Consider the following 5,939-nt stretch of genomic DNA (forward strand, 5'->3'; position numbering starts at 1 on the left):
CTGATTCTTGTGTTGGGCCTAGCATGTAATCTATTCTGGAGAATATTCCATGTGTACTTAAAAACAATGTGCATTCTACTGCTTTTGGATGGAATTATATATATATAAAAGTCCATCTGATCTAATGTGTCATATAAGGGTAGTGTTTCTTTATTGACGTCCTGTCTCAATGATGTGTTCCTTGATGTAAGTGGGGTGGGAAAGTCCCCTATTATTATTGTGTTACTGTCAATTTCTACCTTTATGTCTTTTAATACTTGCTTTATATATTTAAGTACTCCTATGTTGGTTGCATATATATTTACAATTGTTCTTCTAGACTTGATCCCTTGGTCACTATGTAATATAATATCCTTCTCTGCCTCTTGTTACAATCTTTGTTTTAAAGTGTATTTCATCTGATGTAAGTATTGCTACCCTGGCTTTCTTTTCATTTCCATTAGCTTGGAATACCTCTTCCATCTCCTCACTTTCAGTCTGTATGTGTCTTTAGATGTGAAGTCTCTTATAGGCAGTGTATATATGGATCATGTTTTGTATCCATTCAGCCACTTTGTCCTTTAAATGGACCATTTAGTCCATTTATACTTAAAGTAATTATTGATAGGTATGTGCTTATTACAATCTTTTATTGTTCTCCAGTTGTTTTTGCAGTTATTTTGTTTCTTCTTCTTTTGTTCTCTTCCCTTCTGATTTGATCTTTAGCATTATGTTCAGATTCCTTTCTTTTTTGTGTGTCTGTATCTATTATAGATTTTTGGTTTGTGGTCTTCATGAGGTTTATATACAGCAATCTATATATAGCAATCTCTCTCTCTATATATATACATGATTAAAGTTAAGTTACTGATCTCTTAACTTCAAATGCATTTTAACAACCTTGGATTTTTACTCTGCTCCCCTTGTTGTTGTTTTGTACTGTTTTGTTTCAAAAATCACATTAATTTTATTTTCTTGTTGTAAAAGTAAAAAATGCACATCTTATAAAATATGAAAATTTGTGAAAATGTCAAGAACTGTATACCCATAATCTCTCTACCCAAGTATAAGTATTAGCGGCTAATGCTTTTTTTTTTTTGACCTCTTTATTGTTGTAGGGTATGGCAATTAATCTTTTTATTGAGATTCCAATTAGCTTTCTGCTCTTACAATGTTTTACCTAAATCTTCCTTTATTTTATTTATTTTAAACATTTTTTATTGAGTTATAGTCATTGTACAATGTTGTGTCAAATTCCAGTGTAGAGCATAATTTTTCAGTTATACATTAACATACACATATTCATTGTCACATTTTTTTTTTTGCTGTGAGCTACCACAAGATCTTGTATATATTTCCATGTGCTATACAGTATAATCTTGTTTACCTATTCTACATATGCATGTCAGTATCTACAAATTTTGAACTCTTAGTCTGTCCCTTACCATCCCCCTCCCCCTTGGCAACCACAAGTTTGTATTCTATGTCTATGAGTCTATTTCTGTTTTGTATTTATGTTCTTATTTTATTTTTATTTTTTTAGATTCCACATATGAGCAATCTCATATGGTATTTTTCTTTCTCTTTCTGGCTTACTTCACTTAGAATGACATTCTCCAGGAGCATCCATGTTGCTGCAAATGGTGTTATGTTGTCAGTTTTTATGGCTAGATAGTATTCCATTGTATAAATATACCACCTCTTCTTTATCCAGTCATCTGTTGATGGACATTTAGGCTGTTTCCATGTCTTGGCTATTGTAAATAGTGCTGCTATGAACAATGGGGTGCAGGTGTCATTTTGAAGTAGGGTTCCTTCTGGATATATGCCCAGGAGCAGGATTCCTGGGTCATATGATAAGTCTATTCCTAGTCTTCTGAGGAATCTCCATAGTGTTTTCCACAGTGGCTGCACCAAACTGCATTCCCACCAGCAGTGTAGGAGGGTTCCCCTTTCTCCACAGCTTCTCCAGCAGTTGTCATTTGTGGACTTTTGAATGATGGCCATTCTGACTCATGTGAGGTGATACCTCATTGTAGTTTTGATTTGCATTTCTCTGATAATTAGTGATATAGAGCATTTTTTCATGTGCCTATTGATCATTTATATTTCTTCCTTGGAGAATTGCTTGTTTAGGTCTTCTGCCCATTTTTGGATTGGGTTGTTTGTTTTTTTCTTATTAAGTCATATGAGTCACTTCTATATTCTGGAGATCAAACCTTTGTCAGTTTCATTTGCAAAGATTTTCTCCTGTTCTGTAGGTTGTCATTTTATTTATGGTTTCCTTTGTTGTGCAGAAGCTTCTAAGTTTCATTAGGTCACATTTGTTTATTCTTGCTTTTATTTCTATTGCTTGGGTAGACCATGATTACTGTTTTTGATGTCATATTTTACATACATTTGTTTTTTGCATTTCTTAACTGATTATCATGCATATAGGTGATTTTACTATATTTGTCTTTTAACCTTCCTACTAGCTTTGTACATTGGTTGATTTACTACATTAACTGTACATTTGCCTTTACTAATGAGCTTTTTCCTTTTGTAATTTTCATGTTTCTTATTGTGACCTTTTATTTTCTGCTTAGAAAAATTCCTTTATCATTCTTGTAAAACTGGTATGTTGCTGGTGAACTCTTTCAGCTTCTGCTAGTCTGTAAAACTTTCGATCTCTCCATCAAATCTGAATGAGAGCCTTGAGGTTAGAATATTTTCATTGTAAGTCATTCCCTTTCATCACTTTAAATATATCTTGCTATTTCTTCCTGACCTACATAGTTTCTGTTTAAAAATTAGCTGATATTTTCCCTGTATATAACTTGTTGTTTTTAGTATTCTTTCTTTATCTTGAATTTTTGCCATTTTAATTACAATGTGTATTGGTATGGTCCTCTTTGGTTTGATCTCGTTTGGAACTCTCTGTTCTTCCTGGACCTTAATGGCTGTTTCTATTCCAAAGTTAGGGAATTTTTCATATATTATTTCTTCAAATACATACTCTGCCACTTTCTTTTTCTATTCTTCTTCTGTGACCCCTATAATGGGAATGCTATTACTCTTAATGTTGTCCTAGAGGTCTCTTAAACTGTTCTCATTTCTTTTTATTCTATAGTCTTTTTTTGTTGTTATTCACCTTCAGTGATTTCCATTTCTGCCTTCCTCCTTATTTATCCATTCCTCTGTATGTTTAATCTATGTTGATTCTTTTTTGTGTATTTTTCATTTCAGTTATTGTATTTTCATCTCTGTTTGGTTATTCTCTGTCTTTTTAACTCTTTCTTAAAAACTCCAAACTTCTCACTATGTTCATCTATTCTTCTCCTGAGTTCTTTGTTCATTATTATGCACCCTTTATCAGTAGATTGCCTATCTCCACTTCATTTAGTTCTTCTGGTGTTTTATCTTGTTCCTTTGTCTGGTACATGTTCCTATATTGCCTCATTTGGTCCAATTTGCTGTTTTTATTTCTATGTACCTAGTAGGTTGGTTACCTTTCTGGACTTTGGAAATGTGGCTTTTTGTAGGAGATGTTCTATGTGTCCCAACAGCACACTCCCCTTTGTTTATCAGAATTTTATGCTCTAGGTGTACTACCCAAGTGGGCTGTGTGGGTCCTTCTGTTGCAGATGGTTGACTACTATTGGTGCTCTGGTAGGAGTGGCTGGCCTCTAATCCGTTTGTTTCCAGGACCTACTTTGTGTGAAGGCTGATGGCCACTGGTTGGTGGGACCAGTCATGAGGTGACTGGCTGTGGAATCTTGGCAGGTTCTGGGCTAGTGTTGACTCATTGGTGGGCAGAACCTGATTCTGTTGAGTGTGTGGTTTTAGGGCTGGGGTTCCCAGATATAGTGGGCAGGATTAGTGTCCAGGAGATCCTGGGGATGGAGCCCACACACTGGTAGGTGAAGCAAGCTCCTGGGCCTAGTGCCAGACCACTGGAAGCAGAACCTTATCCAGAGGCCTCTAAGTGCAGGAGCCAGCAGTCCCTGGGCTGGTGTTGAACTGCTGGTGGGTGGGTCTGGTTCTTGATGCAGCTGGCTCTAGAGTCTAGAGGGTCCTCAAACTTATGTCAGCCTGCTAGTGAGTGGGGCAAGATCCTGGGGTAGCTAGCTGAGGGGCTCAAGATGTCTCAGAGTTGGTGCTGTCCTGCTAATGAGTGGGATGGGTCTTGCTGCTGTGAGGCTGCTGCTTTCTTGAGGCTGGTGTCCACCTAAAGTGGGCATGACCATGGTCCATGGTATTCTGGGGCTGATGCCTGCCCACTGGTGGGAGAAGTTGTGCCCCAGGGTTTCTGACTGCAGAGTCCTAAGGGTCCTAGGGCTAATGACTGCTCCCTGGTTTGTGGGGCTTTGTCCTGGGCTGTTTGGCGAACACAGCCTTATTCAGGGTGGCTGTGGTCTCAGGGGTCTTAAGGCAGCCTGTCTGCTGGTAGAGGGGCTGTGTCCCTGCCCTACTAGTTGCTTGGCCTGAGGCTTCCCAGTTCTGGTGCCTACAGGCTCGTGGGTGAGGGCAGGACTGGGTCCTGAGGCTAACAAGCTAGAGGTAGGATTCAAAAATGTCTTTTGTGAGCACTTGTGTCCATATGGTAGAATGAACTTCCAAAAATGACCGCTGGCGGTGTCTGTGTCCCCAGGGTGAACTCCAGTTGCCTCCTACCTCACCAGGAGACTCCAAGATCAGTAGATGGTTAGACTCAGGATCCCTTCAAATTACTGCTTCTGCCCTGGGTCCCTGAGCATGTAAGATTTTGTATGTACCCTTTAAGGGTGGTAATTTTGGGTGTGCCCATGAGAGGAGGTGAGCCCAGGGTCTTCCTACTCCATCGTCTTTGTCTAATCACTCTCTTCTGCATTATTAATTCAAATATTTCTTTTGCTAAATCTTCCCTTGTTTCTTGTATCCCAGTTATATATACTTAATACTCTAATTATAGCTTTTACAATTGTCTCAAAACCCTTGGATTCCTGTTCTGCTTTTTTCACACTTTTTTTCTTTGCATTTCAGTTTAGGATGTATTTTCAAACTCATCAATACTTTCTTCAACTGTGTTGATTCTTCTAATAAGCCATATAAAGCATTTTTCATTTCTGTTACTTTTTTTAAAAATTATTATTTCTATCATTTACTTTTGATTATTTCTAGAGTTTACCAACCTCTGCCTGCATTACCTATCCATTTCAGCTTCTTGTTGACTTTTTCCATTTGAGCCTTTAACATATTAATCACAGTTATTTTAAATCTCCTCTCTGATAATTCCATCATCTATGCCATACTTGCGTGTTATCCTAATGATTATTTTCTTCACAATATATTTTTCTTACCTTTTGTCATGCCTTGCAATTTTTTATTGAAAGCTGGACATGATATCACAGATACCAAGTTGAATAGGTTTTTAGTATAAAAGGATATGTTAATCCACTAGGAAGTGGACTGTGTTTAATGTTTGTTGTAGCCATAATGTGCTGGAGACTTCAAATTCTTCAAATGTCCTTGGCTTTTGTCTCTTTTTCCCTTTGGGATTCCCTCAGTATTTCTTCTCAAACAAACACTCTGTTTTACAGCTCTTTCAGTTTAATCCCTTGCAATTATATTGGAGTACTGTTAATGTGATGATAAGATGTAGGGTAGAGAAGCATTCTATAACCTTGTGATTAAATCTCAGCTTTTAAAGAACCTGTGTATTGGGACTGTAAATTTCACAAGTCTTTCTCTAGTGAGTATTGCTTTTTTCCCTTGGCCTGTATATTTGTCCATTGAAATAACATTTCTTTTTTTTTTTTTGAAGTATAGTTGATTTACTGTATTATAATAGTTTCAGGTGTACAGAATAGTGATTGAGTATTTTTGCAGGTCATACCCCATTATAAGTTATTACAAGATAATAGCTATAATTCCCTATGCTATACAGTATAGCCTTGTTGCTTATCTGTTTTGTACACAGTAGTTTGTATCTGCTAATC

This window comes from Camelus ferus, chromosome X (assembly GCF_009834535.1).
Source record: "Camelus ferus isolate YT-003-E chromosome X, BCGSAC_Cfer_1.0, whole genome shotgun sequence".
Taxonomy (NCBI): domain Eukaryota; kingdom Metazoa; phylum Chordata; class Mammalia; order Artiodactyla; family Camelidae; genus Camelus; species Camelus ferus.